General features: G+C 48.6%; 12 non-coding genes across 12 annotated transcripts; all 12 read left to right on the top strand.

The window, feature by feature from the left end:
* Positions 1–9,058: 9,058 nt before the first annotated feature.
* Positions 9,059–9,124, top strand: MIR379 (microRNA mir-379). Its single transcript, NR_035784.1, has one exon. It is a non-coding gene; the product is annotated as a microRNA mir-379 (primary transcript).
* A 1,191-nt stretch (positions 9,125–10,315) lies between these two features.
* On the top strand, positions 10,316–10,410 carry MIR411 (microRNA mir-411). Its single transcript, NR_035791.1, has one exon. It is a non-coding gene; the product is annotated as a microRNA mir-411 (primary transcript).
* A 373-nt stretch (positions 10,411–10,783) lies between these two features.
* MIR299 (microRNA mir-299) lies at positions 10,784–10,852 on the top strand. The gene has a single exon (NR_036024.1). It is a non-coding gene; the product is annotated as a microRNA mir-299 (primary transcript).
* Positions 10,853–12,007: 1,155 nt separating this feature from the next.
* On the top strand, positions 12,008–12,067 carry MIR380 (microRNA mir-380). The gene has a single exon (NR_035785.1). It is a non-coding gene; the product is annotated as a microRNA mir-380 (primary transcript).
* A 487-nt stretch (positions 12,068–12,554) lies between these two features.
* MIR1197 (microRNA mir-1197) lies at positions 12,555–12,641 on the top strand. The gene has a single exon (NR_035571.1). It is a non-coding gene; the product is annotated as a microRNA mir-1197 (primary transcript).
* An 81-nt stretch (positions 12,642–12,722) lies between these two features.
* On the top strand, positions 12,723–12,807 carry MIR323 (microRNA mir-323). The gene has a single exon (NR_035747.1). It is a non-coding gene; the product is annotated as a microRNA mir-323 (primary transcript).
* Positions 12,808–13,015: 208 nt separating this feature from the next.
* MIR758 (microRNA mir-758) lies at positions 13,016–13,102 on the top strand. The gene has a single exon (NR_035987.1). It is a non-coding gene; the product is annotated as a microRNA mir-758 (primary transcript).
* Positions 13,103–13,780: 678 nt separating this feature from the next.
* MIR329-1 (microRNA mir-329-1) lies at positions 13,781–13,859 on the top strand. The gene has a single exon (NR_035751.1). It is a non-coding gene; the product is annotated as a microRNA mir-329-1 (primary transcript).
* Positions 13,860–14,097: 238 nt separating this feature from the next.
* MIR329-2 (microRNA mir-329-2) lies at positions 14,098–14,176 on the top strand. The gene has a single exon (NR_035752.1). It is a non-coding gene; the product is annotated as a microRNA mir-329-2 (primary transcript).
* Positions 14,177–16,640: 2,464 nt separating this feature from the next.
* MIR494 (microRNA mir-494) lies at positions 16,641–16,720 on the top strand. The gene has a single exon (NR_035822.1). It is a non-coding gene; the product is annotated as a microRNA mir-494 (primary transcript).
* Positions 16,721–18,995: 2,275 nt separating this feature from the next.
* MIR543 (microRNA mir-543) lies at positions 18,996–19,072 on the top strand. The gene has a single exon (NR_035875.1). It is a non-coding gene; the product is annotated as a microRNA mir-543 (primary transcript).
* Positions 19,073–20,761: 1,689 nt separating this feature from the next.
* Positions 20,762–20,842, top strand: MIR495 (microRNA mir-495). The gene has a single exon (NR_035823.1). It is a non-coding gene; the product is annotated as a microRNA mir-495 (primary transcript).
* Positions 20,843–26,126: the final 5,284 nt, after the last annotated feature.

The following is a 26,126-nucleotide window of genomic DNA, read 5'->3' on the forward strand; positions in this document are numbered from 1 at the left end:
TGGAGTTTCACTCTGTTGCCCAGGCAGGAGTGTAGTGGCATGATCTTGGCCCACTGCAACCTCTGCCTCCTAGTCTCAAGCAATTCTCCTGCCTCAGCCTCCCAAGTAGCTAGGATTATAGGCGTGTGCCACCACGCCTGGCTAATATGTGTATTTTTGGTAGAGATGGGGTTTCATCATGTTGGCCAGGCTGGTCTTGAACTCCTGACCTCAAGTGATCCACCCACCTTGGCCTCCCAAAGTGCTGGGATTACAGGCATGAGCCACCGTGCCCAGCCTCTCTCTTCCTAGCATTTCTATTGTTTGTATGTTGGAACTCCTGACTAGTTTTGTAATATTCCCATATTTTTCCTTTGATTTTCAACTTTTAATATTCATGTTCTGTTTCTAAGAAGGATTTCCCTATCTTTATGTTTTAACTTATTTTCATTTCTGCTTTCATATTTCTAATTTTTAATTTTTAAATTATATTCTAAATATTATATAACAGTTTGTTTTATGAATGCAATTGCTTCTTTAATATCTCTGATAATATTAATAATAGGTCTTTTGAAATTTTTTTCACCCTGCAGAGCAGGCAAGCTTTGTTCAGTTTACCACTTAGAACTGGAAATCGTTTACCTATGTTGCTCTGTAGGTGTGTTCATTTTTTGTTTTGATTTTGTAAGACCTTTTTAACAAGAATAGTAACTCTTTTTCTATCATATGTTACCAGGATCCCCCACTGTTTCATCTGCCATTCCATTTCGTTGATAAATTATTTTTTATTTTAAAAATTACTATGTTCTAAAAATTTATCTTTAATTTTTCCTTACAGTTTCTTCACTTGCATTTTTCTTTTAGCTCAGAAAGTCCTTTCCCAAACTGAACTTTAATTTTTTTTTAGTTCTTTCATGATTTCATCTTTTATATTTGAATCTTTACTTATCAACTTAATTATTGTGAGAAATAACTATTTGTTCCACTTCCACATTTAATACATGCTAGATACTTTTATAGTTCGGGTTCTTGTTCTGGTTTTCTATTATCCATTGGTTTGTCATTGCTTTATTTTAGTATATTGTATTGTTAAAATGTGTTATTACTCGGTAGCAATAGTCTTCCTTAATTCTTATTTTTCAAGATTTTCTCCGTTAGTCTTATTTGTATATTCTTTCAGATGAACTGTAGTGATATTGTAAAGTTAAAAACATTCTTTATGGATATTGTGTGGAACCTTATAAAACTGTCAATTAATTTAAAGAGAGTTGATATTTTTTGAAACAGGCTTTGCATGATATTTTGAGTTTTATGTATACATATATATTCATAAGTTGTCAAATTCGACAGATTCACAATTTGTTATTTTTTATTTCAAGGAATTAAGTATGGCTTCTATTGTGAATTTGATCCACTTTCTTTATATTTTCTAACTGGTTGTTATTGGTATGTAGGGAAATGTCTGTATATTTATTGTTACTGTTCATCTCACTGAATTCTCTAATTTGTTCTACAAGTTTCTAGTTGAGTGTTTTGGAACTTCTAGGTAAAGAGTCATTCATGGCTGGGCATGGTGGCTAACGCCTGTAATCCCAGCACTTTGGGAGGCTGAGGTGAGCGGATCACCTGAGGTCAGGAGTTCGAGACCAGCCTGCCCAACATGGCGAAACCCTGGCTCTACCAAAAATACAAAAAACTTAGCTGGGCGTGGTGGTGGGTGCCTGTAATCCCAGCTACTCGGGAGGCTGAGGCAGGAGAATTGCTTGAACCCGGGAGGCGGAGGTTGCAGTGAGCCGAGATTGTGCCACTGGACTCCAGCCTGGGTGACAAGAGCGAAACTCCATCTCAAAAAAAAAAAGGTCATTCATATCTATATATAATGCAATTTTTGTCTGTCATTTTATCTCATCTATTTCTTTTCCTTTGGCTAGATCTTCTAAAACATTATATTATTGATAACAGAAATCTTGTCTTGTTTCTGGTTCACTTTTAAGTATGGTTGCAAATCATTTTTTAGTTGAGATTTTTTAAATAAATGAAGTATTTTTACCTAGTTTATATAAGACTTTAAATCAGGATTGGAGTTAGAATTTTATGAAATGCTTTTTTGATATCTGTAGATATCATGTTGTTTTTCTCTGTTGATCTGTTGATACAATAAACTAATGTTTTGTAACTTTGAAACATTTTTGGATTGAATTCTACTTGATTATGGTGTATTGTTGTTTTAATACACTACAAGATTTGCTGGGCTAATATTTCATTTAGAATTTTCCAAATCTATTTGTTGTTGAATTTGGGTGTCAAAGTTATGCTGACTTTGTAAAATAAATTAGGGAACATTCCATCTTTTTCTATGTTCTGTACCATATATGCATTATTTGAATGATTTAGTCCATGAAAGCTTGAAAGAACCCACCTATGTAACTATCCTGGGATAAGTCTTTGGTAACGTCTCTTATTTCTTCTGTATTTATTGGATTCTTTAGGTTTTCTACATCTTTAGAATTTTTGCTTCTTTTTCTAATATAGCTCAGTGTTTAAATGCGCAGGCACTGGAATCAGACAAATCGAGTTTAAGATTTTGGCTCTCTCATTTTCCATATGATGGGGAAACTGTGTCACCTCCCTAGTTCTTAGTTTCCTCACTTGTTAAATGGTTAAAACGAAAGCCTCCGAGGGCCCTAACAGGACCAGCGTGAGGATTAAGAGATAAAGTACCTTGCACTGGTTCTGGCACATAATGAGTGCTCAATAATTTTTTAGATATTATTTATCCTAGAAAATAATAGATTTTTCTGAGATTTAAAAATTTATTCACATAGGATTATAAATAGTATTTTTATACTAGAATTTTAATGTATTTCTATGATTACTTCACTTTTGTCATTCTTAATTTTGTATGTGCATACTTTATCTCTTTTTTATTAGATGACCTAGAAGAATATCTGTTTTAGAGGTTTTTCAAAGAATCTGTTCTTGGGATAACTTGTCAGTTCAACTGGTTTTTGTGTGCCTGTGTTCAAATTAAATAATATCTGTCTTTATTGATTTCTTTCTTCTGCTTTCGTTAAGTTTGTTTTATGGATTTGTCCATATATGCCCTATTGTTATTCTTCTTTAATAATGAAAATATTTCATGGTATGAACTTGCTTCTGTTTGCAATTTTGACTGCATTTTCATGTGTCTTAATATGTGGTCTTCAGAACATGAAAATATTTGTTATAAGGCTTCTTGTTTCTTCTTGTTATTAGAAGAAATGATTATCTGAGTTAAATGTTCAAAAGTAGAGCTGATTTTAAAAAATTAATTTCTAATTTTTTAAAGTTGTAAGTTGTTTATACTTTTAATTCAATTGTGGTTATCTTTTATTGTGGCTTGAGAATGTGGACACATACATTCTACTTTGGGGGAATTTATTGATGCCTTTTTTGTGCATAATATAATTGATTTTGTAAATGATTTTTGTGGACATTTAAAAGTAAGATGTACTTGTTTATAAGGTATGGATTTTGATGTAAAGACATTTAGTTTTATTAGCTTTTTAGTCTTTATTTGGATTTTCTTAGTAAAGAATTACATAATCTATAAGCAACCGTATTTTGAATCTCAATCTAAGAGTTTACTGGATGTACCTGGTTTTTGTTTGTTTCATTACATTGGTTGGAACTTTTTGGATGGTGACCTAATGTTGATGAGATGGGCTTCTTTCCTGTTTTTCTCATGTTCTGTTAAGTTTGTTGTTGCTTCTAGATTTGAGGTATGTTCATCATTGACTTCTTACTTATTTGATATTTTTAGGACTGGAAGAGTTTTGGATACGATGTTTCTATTCTTTTTCCTTGTTTTGGTGCTATTTTATTTCTAATGCAAATGTTCATGAATGCTATGTCATTTTGTGGATTATACCTTCCCCCTCAGAGAGGTGTTTAATGACCTGAAATCACAGAAGCACATCTGTTTTCTTTTCATTTGTGTTCCTAAGCTAGGTAGCCTCACTTTCTCATGTAATTGTTTCTGCAAAGTGTTGTTTGAAAGTTGAACTGGAGACTTGCATGTTCCAAAGAGTTTTGCTCCTCGAGAGCTCAATCTTCCAGGCAATTTCTAACATTCCATGGATGTTCTTTAGTTTTGTTCTTTTCAAACACTCAGTCGACTGCCTTAAATTCAATTATCAAGGCCAAGGACTGGCCACGTTGGGTCCGCCTAACAATGTCCATGTTTATACTAATTTCTTAAGTATATAGGAGATCGGTGCTCTTACCACAGGTATCAGCAACTTTGTTTTTCCATTTTCCACTTATTTATAAAACAATGGGAGCAAAATGTAATGAAATACTTGCTTTCAAAGGCAGCCAAACCCTTTATTCAGACCAAATATTACCCAGAAGCCCCATAAGTAAAATAGATCAAGTCAGGGCTGCCTTGTTTCAGGGCTGTGCTGTGACCCCAAGCTGTTGGTGCTGGGCACCCTCCTTAAAATGCTATGGGGGACCCCAAATGCCCCTGAGAATACCCTTTGAAAGCCTCTGCAAAGAAATATTTAAAATTGCACAAGCAAACTGAAAAAAATGGCTATGTAGGCAAAACTGGGGGTGCCATTGACTGCTTGCTGGCAGTCAGCTTTTGTCTGCATTCCGTGGTTTGGAGGATGTCAGTGCATGATTGTGTGGGCTGCCTGGGATTCCAGTGCATGGAAATTGAGGCCATCCTATTTATCTGTGCCATCCCTCAACTTTGAATTTTCTTGAGTTAATTTATTTAAATTGTGTCTCAGATAGAAAACATATAGTTTCAGTTGGAGTCTTTTGACCCAAACTGAGCATTCTTTTTGGAAAGGATGTGTAACCCATTTACGTTTTGTATCTTAATTGTCATGTTTGCGCTTAAAAAAAATGTACATAATGCTTGTTTTATTTTTTTCACCCTTTTTTCCCTGCTATCTTTTGTTATCTCACAGAGACTACATTTTTTTAAAATTTTAATTTTCTCTGTGATTTGGAAAGTACATAACCAGCTTCTATGTCTGTTAGTGCTTACATTTCAATTTTTGAAAAACGACGCTTACATCTATTATTTCTCTATGGTAACAAATGAAATAGTATTCTCTGACTTTGCCCTTTGTGGAATAATTAAGCTTCATATTCATCTGCTTCCTCCCTTTCCTCCCACTGTTACGCCCTCCCAAACGCTAAGGAAGGTGTTGGTGAGTTTTATCCCTGCCTCCTCTACTCACCATCCCCCCAGTCCTGTGCCATGTGCTTTGGGGGGCACAAATGGCCTCTCTCTGCCTCTGTGGTCTGCCCCCCCGCAGTAGGTGGGGCTACTTACTGTTTCTGGACTATAGATCGTGTAGACCTTGAATCCTACCACTTCATGCACTCTGGATTCACTGATCAACATCATGTGGGTTGAGTATCTGTTTTTCCCTTATCCAGCCTGTGAGCCCCTGGAAGGCAGGAGCACTGAGTCAGTCTCAGACTCTGCACAAGGCAAATGCTAGAAAATGCATCGATGGTTGAGTATCCGAGAGAGTACCTGAGCGAGCCAATGGGAGGAGGTGTAGCTGAGGAGTGGATGACTCTGCGAAGGAGTGGGTTCTTCAGGGAGAGGGGTGTGTGCAGGAGTGGATGAATCTGTGCACCTTTGCAAGAAAGGATGGATGAGGGAGTGGAACAGTGACTGGGGTCTGGGGACTGAGAAAGGTTGCCAGCCATCTGCGGTCAGCAGGAGCTTCCAGGCCCAAGTTTGGTGTGTTGGGAGGCTGGGTGAGAAGGTGGGTCCACCCACCTCTCTAGATACCCAAGAGGCTAGTGGGGACCCAGGCCAATTTCTCCAGGAGGACATGGATGCTTTTGGGGTCTATCTCTTGTACTCCTTCCTTCCTCACCATGCTGTGGCATGCACGGCCACAAACTAGGGGTACAAAGCTGAGGCCAGCACAGCCCTTTCCTGCCCCAGAGGAGTTCCCACACCAAGGGGGGACCTGAGTGAGTTCCCCACCCGCCCCCCGACTGGAGCCTCCCCCTTGGCTCTTATGTTCTAGTCCCTTTATGTTTACATACCTCAAGAATCCGCCTTAGCTCCCCTCACCTACCTGCCATCTTCTTGGCAGCTTCTCTGTATCTCACTTCTTTGTGGCTCCCAACCCCACCACTCCACCCAGAGAGCTAGGTACAGATCATCAGGGGCCTCCACCAACTGGCAACTCAGAATCTCCACTCGGATTTCTTGGTGGCACTTCAACTTCAGCACACTTAAAACTAAGTGTGCCCCACCAGCACGTGGTCCTCATCTAGTGACCCCCAGCTCCAAGAGCGGCCCCACCCTCGGCCAGCTCCCAGGCCAGACACCCGCAGGGACATCCGATGTTTTCTCATGGTCCACCATGCCTTGTCCACATCTGGGCTGTTGCCAAGTCTCTTGTGCTCTTCTTCCTAAATATTCGGAAACATGGCCGCTTTCCTGTCTCCATGACTCCTACCATCCTCTCTTTGGGGTCCTGTACTCTTTCTTCCTGCTCCTACTCCCAGCAACATCAGCCAGAGATTTCACATCAGCCAGAGAAATCTTGTAAAAATAGGAAGCTCGCTATGTCCTTTATCAGCTAATAATGGCTTCCCCTTAGCCTGAAGAGAAGTCGGAATTTTACCTTTGTTTTAAGGTCCTGAATGATCTGGTGCCACCCAGATCCTCAGACTCACTTCTGGCACATTTCTGGCTCCCCAGGCTCAATTCACATGGATACTCTTTCGGTTGCAATGCTCCATCCAGACCACACTCCATCCAGTTCATGCTCAATCCAGTCCACACCCCATCCAGTCCACACCCCATCTAGACCACACCCCATCTAGTCCACACCCCATCCAGACCACACTCCATCCAGTCCACACCCCATCTAGACCACACCCCATCCAGTCCGCACTGCACTCAGTCCATGCCCCATCCAGACCACACCCCATCCAGTCCACACTGCATCCAGTCCATTCCCCGTCCAGACCACACACCATCTAGTCCATGCCCCATCCAGACCACACACCATCCAGACCACTACTCCATCCAGTCCTCACTGCATCCAGACCTCAGTCCATCTATCTAGTCCACACCTCACCCAGACCAATCTCCATCCAGTCCACACCCCATCAAGATCACTACTCCATCCAGTCCACACTCCATCCTGTCTACACCCCATCCAGTCCACACCCTGTCTAGTCCACACCCTGTCCAGTACACACCCCATCCAGTCCACACCCCATCGAGTCCACACCCCATCCAGTCCACACCCCATCTAGTCTACACTCCATCCAGACCACACCCCATTCAGTCCACATTGCATCCAGTCCACACCCCATCCAGACCACACCTCACCCAGACCACACCCCATCCAGTCCACACCCCATCCAGTCCACACCCCATCCAGACCACACTGTATCCAGTCCACACCCCATCCAGACCATACCCCATCCAGACCACAGCTCACCCAGATCACACCCCATCCAGTCCACACCCCATCCAGACCACACCCCATCCAGACCACTACTCCATCCAGACCACACCCCATGTAGTTCACACTCCCCCAAGTCAACACCCCATCCAGTCCATGTTCCATCCAGTTCATGCCCCACACAGACCATGCTCCATCGAATCCACGCCCCACCTCGACCACTACTCCATCCAGTTCATACTCCATCCAGTCCACTCTCCACCCCGACCATGTTCATCTGACCCATGCTCCATCCAGTCCATGCTCCATCTGGCCCTCTGCTTTCACCCTACAGTGTCCACTCTTGTCCTTTCTCTTCTTGGCTTAGTCCCCTCATCCTTTATCTTCTAATCTAAACTTCTGAGAAGTTTTCCCTGATTGGTGAGAGCCTCTTGTTAAATGCTCTCTGCTCCTTCACAACACTTTGGCCTCCTCACATTTTGAAACCAATTCTCTGCAATAACTCCTTTAATGTTGGTTTTCCCTACAACGCTAGCAGCTGCAGGAAGGCAGAGACTGTGTCTTATTTACTGGTCTAGCTCCAGCACCTCACAGATGTTCAGTAAACACAAGTTTATTTCTACGAGTGACCACATGGAAAATGTGAGTGGGCTGGAGGAGAGGTGCAGGCAGGGTGCTGTGGGAGGGTCAGGGATGCAAAGGCCTGAGTTGGCTGAGGTGGGGTCGGGGCTCATGGAAGAACTGCCATTTGGTTGGGCTTCAGAGAGATGTAAGCAGACATGGGCTCTGGGTGGAGGAGTAGTGCCAGCAAAGGCATGTGGACAATGCACAGGGTATGGAGGGTAATCTGTTAGACTAGACTAGCTCACGCTTGGAGGGAGCAGGGGAGCATGATGCCTTGAATGACTTCCTAAGGAGTTAGGACTTCAACAACTGAGTTGCAGGGCCCCGTCTACACTGGGGTTCAGGACTTCAGAGGACAACCGAGCCGTCCTGCAGGGCTGCTGAGGGTTCTGCCCTTGTCCTTTCCCTGGAGGCTAACAAATCATTGCTTTGCATTCCATTCACATGGGATAGTTGTGCCATGAAAGGGGATGGAGAAAATCAAGGAAGACCTCCTGAAGGAGGTGGAGAGGTTGATCAGGAGCTGGAGGAACGCACTGCCCACTCAGCTCTGTGGTTTGAGTCTCCAAAGGTGGTCTCTAGAGCATGGCGAGGACCATCAGAACTTGGGTGAGCTAGGAAAGTTTTTACCTAGAGGTTGAGGGTCCCCTTTTATATGATGAACTGTGCTCTTGGAGTGTCCCGTTTGCCATGCAGAACAAAACACTGCCCTTTATCTTGATGAAGAGATAGTTGACCACATAATGGCCAAAGCATGGTCAGTATTGTACATTTTGCCTTGTCGCAGTCTTTCCAAGTTGACATTGCCTTCCTGGAGGAATTACCACTTAGGGTAGAGGCACCCCTTCCCCCATCAGTGCCACTGCCCCACATTGGAGGAGGGGTTGTTTATGTTCACCATGTGCCTGCTTCCAATGCCAAATCCAGCCTCAGAAAGCTTTCTGGAAGTGACGCCAACTTCAGGGGCGAGGCCCTGGTTCTGGGGTCAGCACCATTCCGTGGTTCCTGAAGAGATGGTAGACTATGGAACGTAGGCGTTATGATTTCTGACCTATGTAACATGGTCCACTAACTCTCAGTATCCAATCCATCCTCGGAGGGCTTCCTGGAGGTGTTGCCAACTTCAGGGAAGAGAACACGTGGTTTAGCTTCAGCACTGCTCCACGGCAATTTCTGTGGCTCATGGTTGATGACTGACTTGTGCAACAAGGCCTGGCTCTTCTGGGCCCTAAATGCACTCTCTGGGGAGTTTTCTGGAAGTGATGCAACTTGGGCTCAAGACACCGGTTCCAGCCTCAGCCGTGGTTCTGGAAGAGATGATTTGCCATGTGGCCTATGCGAAAGGAGGGATTTGTGTGAGATGGGCTACCACTTCCCAGTAGCCTGCCAGCTTTGGAGGGCTTCGTGGAGCCAATACTACCTTCAGGGGGACCCACCAGTCCATCCTTCATTCTGCTGTGTGGCATTGAAGAGTTGCTTTCCTGTGTTGAAGTTTTCTGTTTATACCAATGTCCACCTCTGATCAATCTTACATTCAGTCTCAGGGTTTTCCGGAGGCAGTGCCAAGTCTGGGAATGAGACAGTGGTTCTGTCCTTAGGGAGGTGGTTGACCAAAACAACTCCTGCTTTGTTCATGAAGATGGCATGGTGGTTACTGCTCAGAATCTAATCCAACCTAAGAGGACCTCCTGGAAATGCCCTTGGTATTGAGGCAGATATGGCCTTAGGACACTTTTTTTTTTTTTAATGCCCAAGACTAGAGCTCACTAATAGGTAAGATCTGGGCCTCAGGTGCCCAGTACTGTTTCCTTGGCCTGGTCAGTGTAACTAGATGGATGTTCTTTGGTTGCACGTGGGCCATTTTGTATTTCTGATTTTCTCCCCACTCCCCTAACCAGCTCTGTTAGCCATGTGCCATGTCCTCCCTCCCATCTACCCACTCCTTCAGACCCAGCACAGTGCGCCTGGCACACAGCAGGCGCTTAATCAGTATTTATGGAGTGATGAAATCCATGTCACCGTCCACTTCTTCTCAGTGGGACTTTCGGCCTCGAAGGGCTTCCTGGAGGAGTTGCCAGTTTTGGGGATGAGCCACTGCTTCGAGCATTCATGTCAACCCCCGACCATGAAGACGAGACTCCTGGCCTGTGTGTGCTTGTCGCATGATGCATGTGCTGTGCTCAACCTCCCTTCTGGTTCCACCCAGCTCAAGGCCTTGGAGGGCTTTCTGGATGTGTCCTGAGCCTTTGTCCTCGGCATCTCTGTGTGGTACTTGGAGAGATAGTAGACCGTATAGCGTACGCTTTATCTGTGACGTATGTAACACGGTCCACTAACCCTCAGTATCAAATCCATCCCCGAGGCTCCTGGAAACAACGCTGTCTTCGGGGAGGAACGGTTGGACCCACCACCACTTGTCCATGACACCCGAAGAGATGGTTTTCTGTATGGCATGTGTTTTTCTGCATGATGCAAAATGGCATAATCTCGCTCCTCTTAAATCAAGTTCTGCCTTGGGAAATCGCGCCATCCCTGGGGAGGAGACCTTGATTCTTCCCGGAATCAGTGCCATTCCATGGTGCTCAATGACGTGGTTGACTACGCTACGCTTATTCAGTAGACACCGTGACCTGCTTCTTCTCAGCGTCAAATGCAGCCTGGAAGAAGCGCCCTCAGGCAACTTCGTGGACATGAGCCTTCTTCCAGCCACCACCACCACCATCGTGCGGTACTTGAAGAAATGGTTTACCGTCCCACATACATTTTGAATATGTATGTGGGACGGTAAACCGCTTCTTGGTATCCAGCCCAGCCATCCAAACCTCCCTGGAGAAAGCCTGGAGTTAGAGGAGAGCCACGGGTCTCGGCATCCGCCATGCCACGGCACTCGGTGGAATGGTAGACTCTTAGATGTGTGCTTTCTCTGTCAATGCTTGTGACGCGGTCTTCTCCTCAGTGCCAAACACAGCCTCCAGTGACTTCCTCAGGACAAGGATGACCTCCAGGAAGGTGTCCTGCTGCCCACGTTGGCACATCCCTCTGGAGTAATTGAAGAAACGGTGGCTGGTGCCGCAAATGTTCATGAACGAGGGATGTGAAACAGGTCACCTCTCATCCTCAAAGCCCTCCTCAGATGACTTCAGGACAGTACGCCCATGTAGGAGCAGATATGGGTCCAGGAGATGATGCCCCTCCAGGTACTTGAAGACGCACTGACTCGTTTTTGTTTTTGCTGATGCGTGTACAGTCTATCTTTTTTCCATCTCAAGTCTAGCCATCTCGGGGGAAGATGTCCCAGCTCTGGACTCAGCACTGATCCTCATGAAGAGCTGCTCGACCCCATCGTGTATGTTTACAGAGGAAGTGCCTCCATGGCCCACTTCTTCCCTATCTCCATCCCAGAACCCTTGCTTGGAGAACTTGCTGAAGAAGCTGCCAGCCTCAGGGACAGAGCGCTGGTTCTGGCCTCTTCACTGACCTCACGGTACCTGAAAAGGGTTCAGCCACACTGCATGTCTTTTCCCCATGACGTATGTAACATGGTCTACTTCTTTTCAAGTATCCCATTCAGCCTGGAAAGTCTCCAGGGAGGTTATGTTAAGCTTAGGAGACAAAGCACCAGTTCTGGTACAAGTACTGCCTCGGGGTACTTGGTAGAAGTTGGCCATGCTTCATACGTTTTACTTACAACGCATGTTACTTCGTCCACCTTCCTATAACAGCGTGCACCTCGGGGGGCTTTCTGTAGGCAGTAACGAGTGTCAGTCATAGCACTAGTTCCAGCATCATCTCCATTCTTGAGGGGCTCCTTTGTGCTGCGTCCACTGCATCTGTGGCAGACATTGCATGGTGGCCTCTTCTCAATACTGCATCAGGCCTCAGGGGGCTTCCTGGAGGTGATGCTAGCGAGAGGAAAGAGACACCGGCTCTGACCTCAGCCCTCTCCAAGGTACCTGAAAAGATGGTTGACCATAGAACATGCGCTATCTCTGTGTCGTATGTAATATGGTCCACATCTTCTCAATATCAAATTCAGTCATAGAGGGCTTCCCAGAGAGAGGCAAAGTCACCTTCGTGGGAGACACACTGATCTGGCTTCAGCGCCATTCCACAGTACTTGGAGAGATGGTAGAGCATAAAGCATATGCACTGTTGAATGACAGATGTAGCATGGTCCACTCATTCTCAGCATCAGCCAGCCCTGGGGCTTCCTGGAGGCCATGCCGACTTGAGATCCAGGCCTGAGTGGTAGCCAGGGTGCAGTGCAGGTCACCGGGTGGTTGGCTGCAGACCCTGTCCTTTATTTATTACATTGGCCATTTGATCCACCAGCCAAGAACTCAGTACCGGTCCCAGCCTTACAGGGCATCCTGGAGGTGGTAGTGGCATTGGATGTGGGGTTGTGGTCATTGCCACATTGCCGGTGGCTGGTAGTTCATGATGCGCATTGTGAGGCTTTCTGGAGGTGATAGCAGGTGAAAGGAAGAGAGCCAGGGGTCAGCGTCACTTCCTGGTATTTGAAGATGCGGTTGACCATGGTGTGTACGCTTTATTTGTGACGTAGGACACATGGTCTACTTCTTCTCAATATCACATCTCGCCTTGGAAGACTTCCAGGAGGTGATATCAGCTTTGAGGAAGAGCCACTGTCCTGGTGTCAGTACGGCTGCTGCTTGGTACTTGGAGAGAGGTGGTCCGTGGCGCGTTCGCTTTATTTATGGCGCACATTACACGGTCGACCTCTTTGCAGTATCTAATCCCGCCTTGCAAGCTTTCCTGGAGCTAACATCAACTGCGGGGGTGGGGGGGGGGCCACTAGGTCTGCGCTCAGTGCAACCCAGCGGGGTTTGTGATGTGTTTGTCTTGTGTGTGACGATAACTCACGTGTGGCAGCCTTCTTCTCAGCACACTGCTCTGGCTTGGCGGCAGGGTTAACTTGCGGACAAGGAGCGTGGTGTCAGCACGTGCCTGGATACATGAGATGGTTGACCAGAGAGCACACGCTTTATTTGTGCCGTTTGTGACCTGGTCCACTAACCCTCAGTATCTAATGCCCCCTTGGAGAACTTCCTGGAAGAGGTGTCAACTTTTTGGGAAAGAGACAGTAAACTGGGGCCAGCTGCACTCTGTTAGACTCTGAAGAGAGCATCTGCGAGGCGTTTGCGACATGTATGCCAAATGTGGCTGAGTTGGACTGATTTTCACTCCGATCTCTTTCCTTGGAGGGCTTCCTAGATGTGGAGGCATCCAAGTTCAAGGGAAGGGGCATGCTGTCTATACCATCCCAAAGTCCTCCAGTGATCAGCTGACCTGAGTGTATGCACTTTAATTTACAACCAAGGTCGCCTGGCCCGCCACACCTCAGTCTCCACTGGGTCCTTAGCAGGACCTTTGGTGGAGTCAGCCTTGGTTTGGGGCATCTGTGCCTCTCTTGAGTAACTGAGAAAAGATGGCCCTGGAGGTTAACCCTGAACGCGATAGCTGCTGTGACCAGCCTTTTTACGGCATCACCACCTCTGGCTGTGATGTCAACTTCCAGACGTGATGTGGGGTCTGCTCCACTGGGGTACTTGGATAGATGGTTGGCAAGCAGCATGCATCCAACTCTTGGCTTCTTCCGGCAAATCAACTAACTAACGCTCAGTGTGCAATTCCATATTTAACAGGACTTCCAGCACTGAATGTCAAGTCTGGGGAAGAATCAGTGGTGTTCTTGTCAGTGTTAATCAGTGGTACCTGAAGAGAGGTTTTCTGGGTTTCTGTTTCTTTAATGAGGACGAAACACACCTGGTTAACCTCTTTTCCAGTATCAAATCCCATCTTGGAGGCCTTCTGGTCCAGACCTCAGCTTCAGGGAAGGGCGTTACTCTCAGCTCCAGTCCACTGGACAGAAATCTATGGTTAACCACAAAGGCTGTGCTGTATTATTTTGACTGATGTCATCTGTTCTACTAACCCCAGTGTCCAATCCGTATTTAACAGGACTTCCAGGACTGAATGTCAAGTTTGGGGAAGGAATCAGTGGTGTTCTTGTCAGTGTTACTTGGTGGTACCTGAAGAGAGGTTTTCTGGGTTTCTGTTTCTTTATTGAGGATGAAACACACCTGGTTAACCTCTTTTCCAGTATCAGTCCCCACCTTGGAGGCCTTCTGGTCCAGACCTCAGCTTCAGGGAAGGGGTGCTGTGGACAATAAATAAGTAGACACGAGCAAATGGCTGACCACTAAGCGTGCCCCATGTTTCTGAATTTTGCCACCGATTGCACTAACCCTCAATGTCTTATCCCTTCTTAGGAGGACTTTTCAATGTGATGGCAGCCTGGGGGAAGACAGTGTCACCACGACAGTGTCACGGAACATGCAGGTGAGTTGTCTGTGGTTGCCTTCGTTGTGCTCCCAACGGATCGTGTGTGTAATTCAGGCTCTTTCGGCATCTGACCCTGCTGTAGGGGGATGCCTCGTCCTTGCCACACTCAGTGATGGGCTTGAATGAGCCCAGCCCACAGCAGGGGAATGCCAGTTTGATGGGAATCATGCCCTGGACAGATAGTGCAGGTGTCCTGCACGCCTGCCCCTAGCCTGCAGTTTATTCTGAAAGGATGTCCTGGATATAATGACACCTTGGGGAAGAAAAGCTGATTCTGAGGTCAAGAGGAGACCTTGGGGGCCCTGGAATTGGCCCAGGTTGAGACCTGTTTATTTCTAACAGGAATTGTGGAGTTGACTTACTTTAAATCTGGAGGAATCCTCGATGTCATGCCAGCTTGAAGGGAGGGCATTGTCATCAGCCCTGATCCAGGGGAAGGGAGTGGATGGTCCACCATGGGGCATGTACCTCCCCAGGAACACACCTGCTCCACTGACCAGCACATCTGACCTACCCTCAGGGTTGTGTTTCTGCAGATGGTCCTTCTTTGGGGTGCTCAAGGAGAGGTTTCCTTTGGCATATCTGTTTCTTTTATATAAATCATTTCTGTGGACCACTCTTCAGTATCAAACACCAGTTTGGAAGGCTTCCGGATAAGACAGTTGTCAGGCCCAGGCCAGGGTGAGTGGGCCGAGATGGGTGCTTCCCCTGTTCTAAGCGTCCTGTCTGGCAGTAATGCTTGGTGCCCGATCCTTTCCAGGAGGACTTCCTGGAGGTGATGCCAGCCTCTGGGGAAGGAAAAGGCTCCCTGCCAGCTCTAAAGCCAAGGCACAGAAGTAGGTTTTGCTGGTGCTGCATTTGTTTTGATGGCACTTAGCTGTGACTGGGGGTCCTCGGCTCATCTGTGGCATTTGGGGATGGGACTGTGAGGGAGGAGGGCCTCGGGTTCTGGAGGAGGGCCAGGTATTTCCATGTCAACCCTGCTTTTTATAACCAGAGAGAACATATGAGGTAGCACCAATGACCTCCGCCACCAATCCTTCCTATTAGCTGATACCCAAACACCGTTCCTTCCAGCCGAAAAGAGCCCTCATAAAGAGAGGGCAGAGAGAGTGTGTCAAGGCCATGTGACAGCAGGCAGTATGCTGTTGCCTCCGGGGTATCCAGGGTAGGCAGCTGCTGGGTCCATGTAGATTGGGTGCTCTGCTGGCTACGGAGGGGTCAAAGGACAGGTGGCAAGGGTGCAGAGCTGTAGCCTGGCCCTGGGATTTTCTTCTCAGCCCTCTGCTCCTGGGTCCACCTTCGGGGGAAAAGAGGGCACAATTTTAAAACTTTGTAAGAGGAAACCTGAAGTTTTCTGACCCCTGATTCTCTCCAGCCCTGTCAAGATTGATCTAACTCTCTGTTGAAATGCAAAAGAGTCTGGAGATAACAGTATTCCCCCCACAATGAAAACAATTATTGTCAAAGGAGTTTTATAGCAAACAGAAAATCCGGCCCAGAATTGGCTAAAACATTTGGGGAGCTCACATCAGGAAATGAAATTCGTTTGTATTTCTTAATTCTGCTGAATTGGATTGAAGGCAGCAGAAGGCATTTAGTGGGATTTGACCTGGAGGAAGGTGGCCTGGCAGTGCTCCTGGCTTCCCCGACCCTCCCTCCCTAGACATGTGTAGCAGGCACTCACTTTGCTTACAACTTCCTCGGTACCATGTATGTTTTTAGAATCACACCTTGCCTGGAAGACTGCTTGGATCCATGGCCAATGCCACACAGGGGCCTGGGCACCGGCTAACTGCAGACCCAGCCACCTGCTTCTTGACCACAGAATTCGAGATTTACTCATGAACTCTCTTGACGCACTGACTTTGGGATGCAAACCATTATGACTAGGGGCACTTCCCGTGGCCTGGACTTCCACAAGGAAACCCTGGTTCCACTGTCAGGAAAGCTCCAATACCTGGAAAGAGGTTGTACCTAAAGTGTTCTCTGTATTGGCAGAAAATGTTTCACGGGCAACCTCTTTTCATTGTGAAGGCTTAAAGAGCTTTTGGCTGACTTCCCAAAAGCAACCTGGGACACGCAAATAGAAGCCATCTGACGTCTGGTCTACCCAGTGCCATGTAGATTCGGGGAATCTTCCTGGAGGTGACACCAACATCGGCGAAGATTCGGCAGTTTTGTTTTGATTTTTTTTGTTTGTTTTTTGATCAGTGCTCATCTTCGATACTCGAAGGAGAGGTTGTCCGTGTTGTCTTCTCTTTATTTATGATGAAACATACACGGGAAACCTCTTTTTTAGTATCAAATCCCACCCTGGAGGCACTTCCTGTTCCTGATGCAGCCTTCAGGGAGGGACGTTGCCGGCTCCACTCTCGGTAGGCGCAAGCGAGGCTGACGGCGTGCCATGTGTCATGGGGGTGTGGCTCTCAGGCCCCAGCCATGGAGGGCCCCTAGGAGGGGAAGCTGAGTTTGGAGAAGGGCCTGTGCTTCTGTGGTTGAAGGAGGTTGCTCATTGTGGTGTTTGTCTATTTGTTGACTCACGGTGGGTGGCGCCTCTTCAGTGTGAGATCTTGCTTGGATGGCCTTCTGGACACGCTAGCAACGTCATTGAAGGGACGATGGTGCCATCTGCTCTCCAGGGTAGCTGAGGGGATGGTAGACCGGTGACGTGCACTTCATTTACGATGTAGGTCACCCGTTTGACTATCCACCAGCGCCCGGTCCATCTGTGGGATGACATCTTGGTGCACATGGCAACTTCGGAGAAGAAGTGGGAGGACGTGGGGCCCGTGGGACTCTGCAGGATTTTAGGAGGGGTTTCCCTTTGGGGGCCCCTCCTCCTACCTCCTTAAAATCAATATAAGCAATCATCAGTGAATAATCTCTCTTTTGGTTTCAAATCCTGCCCAGGAGGGCTGATAGCCTGGCCACAGACAATGCCAGGATTGCAGAGGCCTGGGCTTCAGTGCCCCATCAGGGAAAGTCCCACCCCACACCACATGCTGACTGCAGGAGGTGTGTGTGTGACCTGGTACAGGGGTGTGGTTTATCCTCGGAAGGGTTTGAGGCGTGTTGTGTGTGTGCAGGACAGGGCAGGTGTTGGGACAGCTGTGGTAGTGAGGGCCACTTTGTTCTGTGCTACATGAAGAGAGGCTGTCTGACAAAGCTTGCCATGTGTTTGATGAATGCTACATGGTCCATCTTTTTTCCATAGGAGGACTTCCTGGACATGAAGCTAGATTCCGGCAGGGCCACTGGTGTCAGCAACACTCCTGGTGAGTCGTGGATGGGGGACTGAGGAGCTGGCAGCGTGATTGAGATGAGCCCTTCCTGTGTTGGGACCACTCAGAATCCAGCCGCTTCGTGGGCAGCGTTCAGTCCATGCTTGGGGAAAGGGCTTTGTTGCCGTTGCTCATCTCTGTCTGTTGTTCAGCTCTGCTTGCCTTACGAGGCCCCAGATGCCCTGGATGCCCTCAGTGTCAGACTCTGCGGAAGATGTGTCCCGGCTGTGACACGCGCTTCAGGGGAGGGCTGTTGGCGTCAGGTCCATGGAGAGGTATGGGAGTGGACATCTTGTCTGAGAGCAGACATTCTATTTTGGGTGTGTGTCTTGGTCCGTTCATCCTCAGTCTCCCTCCCATACCTAGGATGGCTTGTGGAGAGAAGGCCTGCTCTGAGGGCTGAAGTTGGGACCCACAGCTCTCACCCCCGCCTTGGTATGTTCCCATGGCTACGGCAGAGGCACAAGAAAGTAATTAGAAACACAGAAACTCCTTAAGGCCAAGGCTGGGAACTGCTGTATTTCTACCCACAGATCATTGACCAGAACAATTACACGGCTGAACCCAAGGCAAGGGGCGGGGAGGCCCACTCCACCCGGGAGGGGGTTGTGGTGAGGTGTGAATGCACGAACTGGTGAGGATTTGCCACCACCAAGTCAGTTGTCCACGTGGACCACCTGAGAACTTGGGTTTTATTCATTGCTCATTCATCCCTCCCTAACCCGCAGCTTCCGGTCCGCCCCGGGGGCTCTTCTCGGGCTCAGGCTGATCGACAGTGGTGACGCTGTGCCAGGACCCCTGGTCATTCCATCTGTTTGAGGCAAATGTTAAAAAATCCCTTGCGCTACCCATTCTATGACGACTCCCTTGGCTCAGAGGCTCCATCAGGGCAGACACTTTGCTGTTTGTCCCTAAAGGGTGGGTGGTAGATCTCATCCATCTTATCTGGGGAGTTATTGTGACTCTCCTGGTCCCTCCTCATGTATCCTCAGGAGGACTTTTAGGATGCAAAATCAGTGTTTCTGTGCCATTGTCATATTCTGTGCTACTGGAGGAGACTTTTTGTTATTGAGGAATTGAACACATCGTGCCCACAAGCAGCTCCAGGACACAATGCCACCTGTGCAGAGGGGGCAGACCTGTTAGATGTCTCCCAGGTCTTGAGGGGGTTGTATGCACGGCCATATCTTTGTCACCGGTTTCCCGGTGCGCATCAGGACCCATGTGCTCTCAGGAAGCCCGCAGAAGTGATACCAGCCGCGGAGAAGCAGTGTTGTCAACGGCGCTGACGTGCGGTACTTAATGAGAAGTTGCCCGTGTTTTTTTCGCTTTATTTGTGACGAAACATTCGCGGTGCACTTCTTCTTCAGTATCCTATTCTGCCTTGAAGACGTCTTGGTTTGGGTGCAACTTCAGGGAAGGCACATGGGCCCCTGTAGTGGACGCTGATCAGGACCTCCCTACCCCATGTCTTTTCTCCTTCCTAAATTTCTCCTTGTTTTTTTTTTTTTTTTTTTTTATGAAAGCTCCCCTCTTCCCGCCGTGTGCTTTGATTGCATTGACCCTGCCCCACTTCCTCCACCAGCCCAGGCTTAAGCAAATCTCTTGATCTCTTCTTCTTTGCCACTGCAATTGCTTCCGGAATAGGCCCATGACCCCACTGGGCCAGTGATAGGCAAGGAGATGCTTGCTGCAGCTTCTGGGAAAGAAACTGTTTCTCCCTTTCCTGTGATAGCTGCCAGAGTAGACACTGTCTATTCCATTCAGCTGGGAATAGACAGTGAACTTTGACGTAAGCTTCGAAGGTCCCACAGCCATTTAAGGACTGAGAGGAGAGGGCTTGGTGCCACACAGACACAGAAGAGGGAGTCTGTACCATGAAAGCCATCTTGGAGACCTAGAGAAGAGCCTGGATGATATCACTTGAGTCCCTAGATCAAACCCTGCCTGAAGCTTGCTCTGTCTCTGTACTTTTTAGTTATATACGTCTATAAATCCCTTACTTGTTTAAGCCAGTTGGAGTTAGATTTTATCTTACTTGCAATACAAACAGATGATACCACAGTGTGTTTTCCAGTGTGACTGGGAAAGCCTGCATTTTTTTCAATGATGTGTTTCTCACGGTTTGCCTATCTATCTTCAGTGTCCTATTTAAGGCAGGGTTTTGGTGGAAGGTGACTTTTCTTATGGACTTATGCTTTCAAAGCTTTGTCTTAGTGATTTAATTTATGGTTGACAAATGATGCACAATTACCGTGTTTTGTGTCCAGCAGTGGGTCACTGGGTCCTCTCTGGAAGGCCTGATGGATGGTAGGCCCCAGAACTTCTGCCCCGATTCACTCTCCCTCGAATCCACCTCTCTCTGGGAGGCTGCCCTGCAAGTGATGTGGACTTGGGGAAGCCGTTGTCCTTTCCTGGCCCCTGCTGTCCTTTGGCTCTCTGTGGGTTGGCTGTATTTGTCACAACTCACACTGAACTGTCAGTGTTTCAGAACCAAGCCATGCCTCCAGGGAACCCGGAGCACTTTAGAGAGGAGGCGCGGTGGTCAGCACCGTGCAAGGTGCACAGAGAGATGGGTCCACCGAGAGCCGGGGCTGCCTTGGTGGTTTGTTTCTCCTGATTCGATATCTTTGTCTTCCCCATCTCCTTCCTGGAACCATGGGCTCATGGAGGAGATTCTATTTTTGGGTCCAGGACCATCCCATTTTCTCTGAAGTGATGCTCTCCATGAGCATTTGCAGGGTTGATAGTAAACATTCCGAAAGCCGTCTGCCCTGATTATTGAACTCTGCCCATGAAGACTTCCTGGGATCCCGAAGTAGAGGGAGTCTGGGATCGGTTTGCTTTATCCGTGATGACTGTCCGCCTCTGCTCAGTGTCAGCCCAGCCCTCCGCAGCTTGCCCCCCGCCTCCCCTGGGGTGAGCCAACTTACCTGATGCTTTTAGGCTTAATTGAGCATAAGTTTGATTGGCCGCGTCTGCCCGGCCCTGCCCTCACGCCCTGACCCTCAGTGTCCCTTCACGCCCAGGTGTGCCTCTGGCAGGGAAGACGTGCTCGTCTCTGGTACCTGAAAAGAAGTTGCCCATGTTATTTTCGCTTTATATGTGACGAAACAAACATGGTGCACTTCTTTTTCGGTATCAAATATCTCCTTGAAGTGCCTCCATCCCTGATGGGACCCTGAGCATGGGACCTGGTGTCACTACCTCTCTTGGTATGTACATGGAGGATTTGTCCCGGCAGCCCCTCGGTGACTTTGTGTGTTGGTGGGCTCAGGGACCATGCTCAGTCCTCAGTCCTCAGTCCACGCCCACCTCTCGGACAAGCACAGTTGGTGAGGCCTCAACCACATGCCAGTTTCCCGCTGCCAGGGAGGCTGGGGAGATGCACTTCCAGGCTCCATTGAGAAGCATTCCCCAACATTTGAGAAGAGTTCAGATCATAGCAGCCAAGAAAAAACTAAAAAAGGAAGCAGCTGCCACAACAACAAAAACAAATAAGCAATGAAGACCCCTGCCCCCATCCGCTCTCTCCAGAGGCTTGAGGGGATGGCTGAAGGGGACATGAGGACATGCCATCTGGGGGACTGCCACCCGCACCTCCACAGAAGAATTGAGTGGGGGTAGCAACTGTGGCAGAAGGCGTCCCTGTGGTTCTGGGAGACGGGATTTCTCAGAGTGGTGATTTACTGGAGCCTAATCCTCCCTGCCCCGCTCTTTCTTTACTTTTCTTTTCTTTTTTTCTTTCTTTTTTTTTTGACACAGAGTCTCGCACTGTCTCCTGGGCTGGAGTGCAATGGCACGATCTTGGCTCACTGTAACCTCTGCCTCCCAGGTTCAAGCGATTCTCTTGCCTCAGCCTTCCAAGTAGCTGGGATTACAGGCGCCCGCCACCAGGCCCAGCTAATTTTTTGTATTTTTAGCAGAGATGGGGTTTCACCATGTTGGCCAGGCTGGTCTTGAACTCCTGACCTCATGATCCACGCCCACCTTGGCCTCCCAAAGTGCTGGGATTACAGGCATGAGCCAGTGCGCCCAGCCCCCGCCCCACTCTTTCTAGGTGCCAGTTCTGCTTCTGAGAGATGTGCTCCTTGATCACCAACAGCAGAGAGACGGTGTCTGACATTGGTGTCTGCCCCAAATCGGGAGCAGTGAACAATGGCTGACGGCAGAACACATGCCTTCCCGAAGACACTGCTGTCTGGGTGTCCAGTCCCCACATTCAGTCCATCCTTGGGCCCTGGAAGAGAAGAGGTTTCCCCAGTGTGTTCATTTTATTTGTGACGAATCATTTTTGGCCACTCTTTTTTCAGTATCAAATCCCACTTGAAGGGAAAGGCTGTTTGAGCTGGGAGCTTTGGTGGCGTCAGCAGCTCTCTGGGGTGAGAGATGGGTGTTGCCCAGAGAGCATACGCGTCAGCCAAACGGCCACCTGGTCCTCTGAACCTCAGCATCCCTGTCCCCCGAACCTCAGCATCCCTGTCCCCCAGGAGGGCTTCCTGGAGCTCTGCCAGCCAGAACTAGAGGCTGTGGGACTGCTCTCCGGGCTACACTTTGGTACTGGAGGAGAGGTTATCTGTGTTTTTTCCCTTTATTTATGATGAAAAATATGGTGCACTTCTATTTGAGAATCATGTGCCATCGGGAAAGGTCAGAACCCACTTCTGGAAGGAGATGCTGACGGCAGTCCATTGGTGACACTGGGACCATGCTGGCCTCAGCAGGTGCCCTTCAGACAGTGGGCAGCTGCTCCACCCATCCTTTGGGCTCTGGCCTCCCTCCAGAGAACTTCCCGGTGGCAGAAACACTTTGGAGAAGCAGCACCGGTCTTCATGTCAGGGCATTCCATCAAGAAAGGCTGTCCAAGCTGTGGCCTGCATAGTCAACCTGTTTTACTCATTTGAGTGCCACCCTTCTAAATGATGGGGTGCCCACTTCAGGGAAGGTGCAGCTGTGGGAGCAGAAGGCAGGCCCCACAGTCTGTATATGACACGTGCCACTTGGCCGGTGGACCCTCAGCCTGAGGACCTCTGGAGGGGACACTGGCTTTGAGTCCCCTGTGGAAGGAGAAGCACAGTTGTTGGATGACGCAACATGGACAGTTCTCTTTCGACCAGATCCTTGTCTCCCATCGAGGGGGGATTCTGCTCTCACTGCTGCTTATGTCAGGAGAGGGTCACTGTTGCCTCCATCACCTCAGGTACGTCAGAGGAGGGCCTCAAGGAAGCCTTGCATCTCTGATGGTACGTATCCTTGTGTGTTAACCCTCGCCGTCTGTTTCCTTTGCAGGAGGACACCCTGGGCTCTGGAAGAGAGACAGCACCCCAGAAGCTGGCCAGGAATGGTTGGAGGGAGGCTGTCGGTGATGTGTTCACTCTGTGTGTGGCAGATACCCCACAGTGGACCTCCTAAAGCACTGAGTGCCTCCTTGAAGGACTTGCTGTACGTGGTGTGAGGTTCAGGAACACGGTGTGGGTGTCTGTCAGCCCCTCGCAGAGGGTATGTGCGCAGATGGTGGAACAGCTGGCAAGTGTTTTCCTTTATTTGTTTTTTCTTTTGAGAATTGAGACTTTATTGAATGAATCACCATATAATCCTGTTTCCTAAGGTAAATCTATACATAAAAAGTTTGGTCCTACACCACCAATTTCTTGTTAAGAAATGGACCAAGAAATATGAACAAAACCATGGGTAACACAGTTTTCAGAGTTTTAGAAGAATGTCAAAATATACACTAGCTTGTCTCTTGATTGCCAAAGCTTAAACTCTAAAGAATAGGGAGGACATAGGTATACACTGGAAAAGAAAATGGCAAATACGTGAGGAGGATGGGAATGTTTATGACTACATGGGAGGCAAACTGATTTTTTTTTTTTTTGAGACGGAGTCCCACACTGTTGCCCAGGCTGGAGTGCAGTGGCGCAATCTCGACTCACTGCAAGCTCCGCCTCCCGGGTTCATCCCATTCTCCTGCCTCAGCCTCCTGAGTAGCTGGGACTACAGGTGCCCGCCACCACACCCGGCTAATTTTTTGTATTTTTAGTAGAGATGGGGTTTCACTGTGTTAGCCAGGATGGTCTCGCTCTCCTGACCTTGTGATCTGCCCGCCTCAGCCTCCGAAAGTGCTGGGATTGCAGGCACCCACCACCTGCAATTAAAAATTAGCCTGGCTAATTTTTGTATTTTTAGTAGAGATGGGGTTTTGCCATGTTGGCCAGGCTGGTTTCGAACTCCTGACCTCAGGTGATCCGTCCACCTCGGCTTCCCAAAGTGCTGGGATTACAGGCGTGAGCCACTGCATCCGGCCAGCAACTTTTTGCATCTAAAAGGTGGATGTTCCTTCTATGCTTACAGGATTTATGGTTAATCACAGAGGAAGTACCATCAGGGAAGCCCATTCCAGGAGGAAGTGGGGAGGGGGCAGGTGAAAAAAGCAGAAGAAACCAATTAGGGGCATATGCAATTAAGGACAAGTCCTGAGCAGGGCTGCTGCAGCCACATCCCACAGCAGGGCCTGGGGAGTCAGCTGCACCTAGAGCTGAGGGCCCGGGGCAGACACGGATGTGTCAGTTCACTAGCCTGGGTACCCTAGCCAGGCCCCTCAGGGAGGGATGCCAGCCCCTTGGAAGAGACAGTGTGTGGGCTGACCTTTCTCCCAACACAGGGAAAGAAGAGTTCCTTGGCTGGTTACTACACCTACCCCAGCTCTTCCAGGCTGCCGCTGTTTCAGTTACCAAAATAAGACCCCCAAGCCCAGCCAGCAGCTATTCCTCAATCACATGTCCCCCTCCTTCAGGACCATCCTGGCAAGACCCACTCCTTGGGACATGAATGATGTCTGGCCACACAGAATACATGTTTATGACTCAGACCGTCCAATTCCCTAACCAGCCATGTCCCACTGGTTCTCAACAGGGCCTCGTGGAGGCAGCCCCGACCTGGGGGAAGTGGCCTTGCTCTGGCTGGTATGTGCAGAACGCTTGTCCATGTAGATGTGCTTTATTTATGCCAAATCGTGCTTGGGGGCTTTGGGGGATCAGACTTGCTTCCTCAACAAGCTGTGACTGCAGGGGAGGGACTGGCTAATAGCAGACAATGGGCGTTATCTGGTCCGCTCACTGATCCATTCGCCAGTAGGAGGAATGCCTAACTCTGCATGTGTGAGAAGTAGTGGTTTTCAAGTACAAGACTTTTTTGAACCAGTTCCAGCTTTAGAGAAGTGAGATTGGTGTAGGTTGTCCGTGTGTGGAATGTGAATGGAGGGTGGGACATGGAGCATACGCTTTGCTTGTGGAAAATGTCTCCTGGTCCTCAGAACTGAAGCCGTTTTAGCGGCACTTCCTGGAGTGATGGCACCCTTGCGAGATAGGGTTTGAGTCTGGGATTATTGGTACTTCATTTTTTGCTTTGGGAGGCATGTGTTGTCGCTATTTTAGTAAGCCTCTGCATCTACTCCACCCCAAAAATGATTTTTCTGGAAGTTGTGATCATTGTTTTTGGAGGGTGGTGGTGGTGGTGGTGGTGGTGGTGGTGGTGGTAGTGGTGGTGTTGGTGGTGGTGGTGGTATTGGTGGTGGTGGTGGTGGTGGTGGTGGTGTTGGTGGTGGTGGTATTGGTGGTGGTAGTGGTGATGATGGTGATGGTGGTGGTGGTGGTGGTTGTGGTGGTGGTGGTGGTGTTGGTGGTGGTGATGATGGTGGTGTTGGTGGTGGTGGTATTGGTGGTGGTGGTGGTGGTGGTGGCGGCGGTGGTGGTGTTGGTGGTGGTGGTATTGGTGGTGGTGGTGGTGGTGGCGGTGGTGGTGTTGGTGGTGGTGGTATTGGTGGTGGTAGTGGTGATGATGGTGATGGTGGTGATGGTGGTGGTGGTGGTGGTTGTGGTGGTGGTGGTGGTGTTGGTGGTGGTGATGATGGTGGTGTTGGTGGTGGTGGTGGTATTGGTGGTGGTGGTGGTGGTGGTGGCGGCGGTGGTGGTGTTGGTGGTGGTGGTATTGGTGGTGGTAGTGGTGATGATGGTGGTGGTGGTGGTGGTTGTGGTGGTGGTGGTGGTGGTGGTGGTGGTGTTGGTGGTGGTGGTGGTGTTAGTGGTGGTGGTGGTGGTGGTGGTGTTGGTGGTGGTGGTGTTCGTGGTGGTGGTGGTGTTGGTGGTGGTGGTGGTGGTAGTGTTGGTGGTGATGGTGGTGGTGGTGGTGGTGTTGGTGGTGATGGTGGTGGTGTTGTTGGTGGTGGTATTGGTGGTGATGGTGGTGATGGTGGTGGTGGTGGTGGTGGTGGTGGCGGCGGTGGTGGTGTTGGTGGTGGTATTGGTGGTGGTAGTGGTGATGGTGGTGATGGTGGTGGTGGTGGTTGTGGTGGTGGTGGTGGTGGTGGTGGTGGTGATGGTGGTGGTGGTGTTGGTGGTGATGGTGGTGGTGGTGGTGGTGTTGGTGG

This window comes from Pan troglodytes, chromosome 15 (assembly GCF_028858775.2).
Source record: "Pan troglodytes isolate AG18354 chromosome 15, NHGRI_mPanTro3-v2.0_pri, whole genome shotgun sequence".
In the NCBI taxonomy this organism is placed as follows: domain Eukaryota; kingdom Metazoa; phylum Chordata; class Mammalia; order Primates; family Hominidae; genus Pan; species Pan troglodytes.